We start from the raw sequence: 8,520 nt of genomic DNA, 5'->3' as shown, positions 1-8,520 counted from the left end.
GGTTCTTTTCCTCTTTGGTCCGGAGGACACGACGTTCACAGTTTTCAAAAACAATTTGAAATGTGGACTCGTCAGACCACAGAACACTTTTACACTTTGAATCAGTCCATCTTAGATGAGCTCGGGCCCTGCGAAGTCGCCGGCGTTTCTGGGTGTTGTTGATAAATGGCTTTCGCTTTGCATAGTAGAGTTTTAACTTGCACTTACAGATGTAGCGAAGAACTGTAGATACTGACAGTGGTTTTCTGAAGTGTTCCTGAGCCCATGTGGTGATATCCTTTACACACAGGTCCGTAATATCATCGCTTAGGTGCAGGGATTTCTCCAGATTATCCGAACCTTTTGATGATATTACAGACCTTTGATGGTGAAATCCCCAAATTCCTAGCAGTAGCTCGTTGAGAACGTATGTTCTTAAACTGTTGGACAAGTTGGACAGGTTTACAAGAAAAACTGAACATTTGTGCTATATTATGATAAAAGTTGGAATTTTACTCAATAACATTCGCAATTTTACAAGAAAACTTTAAAACTTGGGCAATATTAGAATAATAATCAAAATTTTACTTGGCAAAATTATGACAAAAGTCAGCTGTTCACCTGGCGGGTTTTTTCGGGGATGAATAGGGAAGTCCTTCTTTAGCTGCCGTCTACTCAACAAAAAAAATCCTGACTTTGGAGCAATGTTCACAGACTCGAGTATTTGGCTCTCTATTAGATGCAATGGTTTTCCGTATTGGGACCATGACTTCGGTCCTAACTTGTTCACCGGTCCTCATATGGAAGGTACTTTTCCTTGTTGATGTCTCAAGAAGGGTAGAAATACAGTAACACACACACACATACACACACACACACACACACACACACTCTCAATGCCTACATCTAGTATTATGATAAAAGTCGGAATTTTACTCAACACAAGTCAAAATTTTACAAGAAAAACTGAACGTTTGTGCAATATTATGATAAAAGTTGGAATTTTACTCAATAACAGTCACAATTTTACAAGAAAACTTTAAAATTTGGGCAATATTATAATAATAATCGGAATTTTACTTGGCAAAATTATGACAAAAGTCAGCTGTTCACCTGGCGGGTTTTTTCAGGGATGAATAGGGAAGTCCTTCTTTAGCTGACGTCTACTCAACAAAAAAAATCCTGACTTTGGAGCAATGTTCACAGACTCTAGTATTTGGCTCTCTATTAGATGCAATAGGTTTTTTTCCGTATTGGGACCATGATTTTGGTCCTAACTTGTTCACCGGTCCTCATATGGAAGGTACTTTTTATTGTTGATGTCTCAAGAAGGGTAGAAATACAACACACACACACACACACACACACACACACACACACACTCTATGCCTACCTCTGGTATTATCATAAAAGTCGGAATTTTACTCAACGCAAGTCAAAATTTTACAAGAAAAACTTAACATTTGTGCAATATTATGATAAAACTTGGAATTTTACTCAATAACATTCGCAATTTTACAAGAAAACTTAAAAACTTGGGCAATATTATAAAAATTATCGGAATTTTACTTGGCAAAATTATGACAAAAGTCAGCTGTTCACCTGGCAAGTTTTTCCGGGGATGAATAGGGAAGTCCTTCTTTAGCTGACGTCTACTCAACAAAAAAATCCTGACTTTGGAGCAATGTTCACAGACTCTAGTATTTGGCTCTCTATTAGATGCAATAGGTTTTTTTCCGTATTGGGACCATGATTTTGGTCCTAACTTGTTCACCGGTCCTCATATGGAAGGTACTTTTTATTGTTGATGTCTCAAGAAGGGTAGAAATACAACACACACACACACACACACACACACACACACACACACTCTATGCCTACCTCTGGTATTATCATAAAAGTCGGAATTTTACTCAACGCAAGTCAAAATTTTACAAGAAAAACTTAACATTTGTGCAATATTATGATAAAACTTGGAATTTTATTCAATAACATTCGCAATTTTACAAGAAAACTTAAAAACTTGGGCAATATTATAAAAATTATCGGAATTTTACTTGGCAAAATTATGACAAAAGTCAGCTGTTCACCTGGCAAGTTTTTCCGGGGATGAATAGGGAAGTCCTTCTTTAGCTGACGTCTACTCAACAAAAAAATCCTGACTTTGGAGCAATGTTCACAGACTCTAGTATTTGGCTCTCTATTAGATGCAATGTTTTTTTTTCCGTATTGGGACCATGATTTCGGTCCTAACTTGTTCACCGGTCCTCATATGGAAGGTATTTTTCCTTGTTGATGTCTCATGTAGGGTAGAAACACACACACACACACACACACACACACACACACACACACACACACACACACACACACACACACACACACACACACACTCTCTCTCTCAATGCCTACCTCTAGTATTATGATAAAAGTCAGAATTTTACTCAACGCAAGTCAAAATTTTACAAGAAAAACTGAACATTTGTGCTATATTATGATAAAAGTTGGAATTTTACTCAATAACATTCGCAATTTTACAAGAAAACTTTAAAACTTGGGCAATATTAGAATAATAATCAAAATTTTACTTGGCAAAATTATGACAAAAGTCAGCTGTTCACCTGGCGGGTTTTTTCGGGGATGAATAGGGAAGTCCTTCTTTAGCTGCCGTCTACTCAACAAAAAAAATCCTGACTTTGGAGCAATGTTCACAGACTCGAGTATTTGGCTCTCTATTAGATGCAATGGTTTTCCGTATTGGGACCATGACTTCGGTCCTAACTTGTTCACCGGTCCTCATATGGAAGGTACTTTTCCTTGTTGATGTCTCAAGAAGGGTAGAAATACAGTAACACACACACACATACACACACACACACACACACACACACTCTCAATGCCTACATCTAGTATTATGATAAAAGTCGGAATTTTACTCAACACAAGTCAAAATTTTACAAGAAAAACTGAACGTTTGTGCAATATTATGATAAAAGTTGGAATTTTACTCAATAACAGTCACAATTTTACAAGAAAACTTTAAAATTTGGGCAATATTATAATAATAATCGGAATTTTACTTGGCAAAATTATGACAAAAGTCAGCTGTTCACCTGGCGGGTTTTTTCAGGGATGAATAGGGAAGTCCTTCTTTAGCTGACGTCTACTCAACAAAAAAAATCCTGACTTTGGAGCAATGTTCACAGACTCTAGTATTTGGCTCTCTATTAGATGCAATAGGTTTTTTTCCGTATTGGGACCATGATTTTGGTCCTAACTTGTTCACCGGTCCTCATATGGAAGGTACTTTTTATTGTTGATGTCTCAAGAAGGGTAGAAATACAACACACACACACACACACACACACACACACACACACACTCTATGCCTACCTCTGGTATTATCATAAAAGTCGGAATTTTACTCAACGCAAGTCAAAATTTTACAAGAAAAACTTAACATTTGTGCAATATTATGATAAAACTTGGAATTTTACTCAATAACATTCGCAATTTTACAAGAAAACTTAAAAACTTGGGCAATATTATAAAAATTATCGGAATTTTACTTGGCAAAATTATGACAAAAGTCAGCTGTTCACCTGGCAAGTTTTTCCGGGGATGAATAGGGAAGTCCTTCTTTAGCTGACGTCTACTCAACAAAAAAATCCTGACTTTGGAGCAATGTTCACAGACTCTAGTATTTGGCTCTCTATTAGATGCAATGTTTTTTTTTCCGTATTGGGACCATGATTTCGGTCCTAACTTGTTCACCGGTCCTCATATGGAAGGTACTTTTTATTGTTGATGTCTCAAGAAGGGTAGAAATACAACACACACACACACACACACACACACACACACACTCTATGCCTACCTCTGGTATTATCATAAAAGTCGGAATTTTACTCAACGCAAGTCAAAATTTTACAAGAAAAACTGAACATTTGTGCAATATTATGATAAAAGTTGGAATTTTACTCAATTACAGTCGCAATTTTACAAGAAAACTTTAACATTTGGGCAATATTATAATAATAATCTGAATTTAACTTGTCAAAAGTATGACAAAAGTCAGCTGTTCACCTGGCGGGTTTTTTCAGGGATGAATAAGGAAGTCCTTCTTTAGCTGCCGTCTACTAAACAAAAAATCCTGACTTTGGAGCAATGTTCACAGACTCTAGTATTCGGCTCTCTATTAGATGCAATGGGTTTTTTTCCGTATTGGGACCATGATTTCGGTCCTAACTTGTTCACCGGTCCTCATATGGAAGGTACTTTTTATTGTTGATGTCTCAAGAAGGGTAGAAATACAACACACACACACACACAAACACACACACACACACACACACACACACACACACACACACACACACACACACACACTCTATGCCTACCTCTGGTATTATCATAAAAGTCGGAATTTTACTCAACGCAAGTCAAAATTTTACAAGAAAAACTGAACATTTGTGCAATATTATGATAAAACTTGGAATTTTACTCAATAACAGTCGCAATTTTACAAGAAAACTTTAAAACTTGGGCAATATTATAAAAATAATCGGAATTTTACTTGGCAAAATTATGACAAAAGTCAGCTGTTCACCTGGCGGGTTCTTTCTGGGATGAATAGGGAAGTCCTTCTTTAGCTGCCGTCTACTCAACAAAAAAATCCTGACTTTGAAGCAATGTTCACAGACTCTAGTATTTGGCTCTCTATTAGATGCAATGTTTTTTTTTCTGTATAGGGATCATGATTTCTGTCCTAACTTGTTCACCGGTCCTCATATGGAAGGTATTTTTCCTTGTTGATGTCTCATGTAGGGTAGAAACACACACACACACACACACACACACACACACACACACACACACACACACACACACACACACACACACACACTCTCAATGCCTACATCTAGTATTAAGATAAATGTCGGAATTTTACTCAACGCAAGTCAAAATTTTACAAGAAAAACTTAACATTTGTGCAATATTATGATAAAAGTTGGAATTTTACTCAATAACAGTCGCAATTTTACAAGAAAACTTTAAAACTTTGGCAATATCAGAATAATCGGAATTTTACTTGGCAAAAATATGACAAAAGTCAGCTGTTCACCTGGCAAGTTTTTTCAGGGATGAATAGGGAAGTCCTTCTTTAGCTGCCGTCTACTCAACAAAAAATCCTGACTTTGGAGCAATGTTCACAGACTCTAATATTCGGCTCTCTATTAGATGCAATGGGTTTTTTTCCGTATTGGGACCATGATTTCGGTCCTAACTTGTTCACCGGTCCTCATATGGAAGGTACTTTTTATTGTTGATGTCTCAAGAAGGGTAGAAATACAACACACACACACACACACACACACACTCTCTCTCTCTCTCTCTCTCTCTCAATGCCTACCTCTAGTATTATGATAAAAGTCGGAATTTTACTCAACGCAAGTCAAAAGTTTACAAGAAAAACTGAACATTTGTGCAATATTATGATAAAAGTTGGAATTTTACTCAATTACAGTCGCAATTTTACAAGAAAACTTTAACATTTGGGCAATATTATAATAATAATCTGAATTTAACTTGTCAAAAGTATGACAAAAGTCAGCTGTTCACCTGGCGGGTTTTTTCAGGGATGAATAGGGAAGTCCTTTAGCTGCCGTCTACTCAACAAAAAAATCCTGACTTTGGAGCAATGTTCACAGACTCTAGTATTTGGCTCTCTATTAGATGCAATGTTTTTTTTCCGTATTGGGACCATGATTTCGGTCCTAACTTGTTCACCGGTCCTCATATGGAAGGTACTTTTTATTGTTGATGTCTCAAGAAGGGTAGAAATACAACACACACACACACACACACACACACACACACACACACACACACACTCTCTCAATGCCTACATCTAGTATTATGATAAAAGTCGGAATTTTACTCAACGTAAGTCAAAATTTTACAAGAAAAACTGAACATTTGTGCAATATTATGATAAAAGTTGGAATTTTACTCAATTACAGTCGCAATTTTACAAGAAAACTTTAACATTTGGGCAATATTATAATAATAATCTGAATTTAACTTGGCAAAATTATGACAAAAGTCAGCTGTTCACCTGGCGGGTTTTTGCGGGGATGAATAGGGAAGTCCTTCTTTAGCTGCCGTCTACTCAACAAAAAAATCCTGACTTTGGAGCAATGTTCACAGACTCTAGTATTTGGCTCTCTATTAGATGCAATGTTTTTTTTCCGTATCGGGACCACGATTTCGGTCCTCACTTGTTCACCGGTCCTCATATGGAAGGTACTTTTCCTCGTTGATGTCTCAAGAAGGGTAGAAATACAACACACACACACACACACACACACACACACACACACTCTCAATGCCTACATCTAGTATTATGATAAAAGTCGGAATTTTACTCAACGCAAGTCAAAATTTTACAAGAAAAACTGAACGTTTGTGCAATATTATGATAAAAGTTGGAATTTTGCTCAATAACAGTCACAATTTTACAATAAAAATTTTAAATTTGGGCAATATTATAATAATAATCGGAATTTTACTTGTCAAAAGTATGACAAAAGTCAGCTGTTCACCTGACGGTTTTTTTCGGGAATGAAAAGGGAAGTCCTTCTTTAGCTGCCGTCTACTCAACAAAAAAATCCTGACTTTGGAGCAATGTTCACAGACTCTAGTATTTTGCTCTCTATTAGATGCAATGTTTTTTTTTCCGTATCGGGACCATGATTTCGGTCCTCACTTGTTCACCGGTCCTCATATGGAAGGTACTTTTTCTCGTTGATATCTCAAGAAGGGTAGACACACACACACACACACACACACACACACACTCTCTCAATGCCTACCTCTAGTATTAAGATAAATGTCGGAATTTTACTCAACGCAAGTCAAAATTTTACAAGAAAAACTGAACATTTGTGCAATATTATGATAAAAGTTGGAATTTTACTCAATAACAGTCGCAATTTTACAAGAAAACTTTAAAACTTTGGCAATATCAGAATAATCGGAATTTTACTTGGCAAAATTATGACAAAAGTCAGCTGTTCACCTGGCAAGTTTTTCCGGGGATGAATAGGGAAGTCCTTCTTTAGCTGCCGTCTACTCAACAAAAAATCCTGACTTTGGAGCAATGTTCACAGACTCTAGTATTTGGCTCTCTATTAGATGCAATGTTTTTTTTCCGTATCGGGACCATGATTTCGGTCCTCACTTGTTCACCGGTCCTCATATGGAAGGCACTTTTCCTCGTTGATGTCTCAAGGAGGGTAGAAACACACACACACACACACACACACACACACACACACACACACTCTCTCTCTCTCTCTCTCTCTCTCTCAATGCCTACCTCTAGTATTATGATAAAAGTCGGAATTTTACTCAACGCAAGTCAAAATTTTACAAGAAAAACTGAACATTTGTGCAATATTATGATAAAAGTTGGAATTTTACTCAATAACATTCGCAATTTTACAAGAAAACTTTAAAACTTGGGCAATATTATAATAATAATCGGAATTTTACTTGGCAAAATTATGACAAAAGTCAGCTGTTCACCTGGCGGATTTTTTCGGGGATGAATAGGTAAGTCCTTCTTTAGCTGCTGTCTACTCAACAAAAAATCCTAACTTTGGAGCAATGTTCACAGACTCTATCTAGTATTAGGCTCTCTATTAGATGCAATGTTTTTTTTTCCGTATTGGGACCATGATTTCGGTCCTAACTTGTTCACCGGTCCTCATATGGAAGGTACTTTTCCTTGTTGATGTCTCAAGAAGGGTAGAAACACACACACACACACACACACACACACACACACACACACACACACACACACACTCTCAATGCCTACATCTAGTATTATGATAAAAGTCGGAATTTTACTCAACGCAAGTGAAAATTTTGCAAGAAAAACTGAACGTTTGTGCAATATTATGATAAAAGTTGGAATTTTACTCAATAACAGTCGCAGTTTTACAAGAAAACTTTAATATTTGGGCAATATTATAATAATAATCTGAATTTAACTTGTCAAAATTATGACAAAAGTCAGCTGTTCACCTGGCGGGTTTTTTCGGGGATGAATAGGGAAGTCCTTCTTTAGCTGCCGTCTTACTCAACAAAAAATCCTGACTTTGGAGCAATGTTCACAGACTCTAGTATTTGGCTCTCTATTAGATGCAATGGGTTTTTTTCCGTATTGGGACCATGATTTTGGTCCTAACTTGTTCACCGGTCCTCGTATGGAAGGTACTTTTTATTGTTGATGTCTCAAGAAGGGTAGAAATACAACACACACACACATACACACACACACACACACACACTCTCAATGCCTACATCTAGTATTATGATAAAAGTCGGAATTTTACTCAACGCAAGTCAAAATTTTGCAAGAAAAACTGAACATTTGTGCAATATTATGATACAAGTTGGAATTTTACTCAATAACAGTCGCAATTTTACAAGAAAACTTTAACATTTGGGCAATATTATAATAATAATCTG

The sequence above is a fragment of the Nerophis lumbriciformis genome, linkage group LG04 (assembly GCF_033978685.3).
Source record: "Nerophis lumbriciformis linkage group LG04, RoL_Nlum_v2.1, whole genome shotgun sequence".
NCBI lineage: Eukaryota > Metazoa > Chordata > Actinopteri > Syngnathiformes > Syngnathidae > Nerophis > Nerophis lumbriciformis.
Note: the sequence above shows the minus strand (reverse complement) of the source record.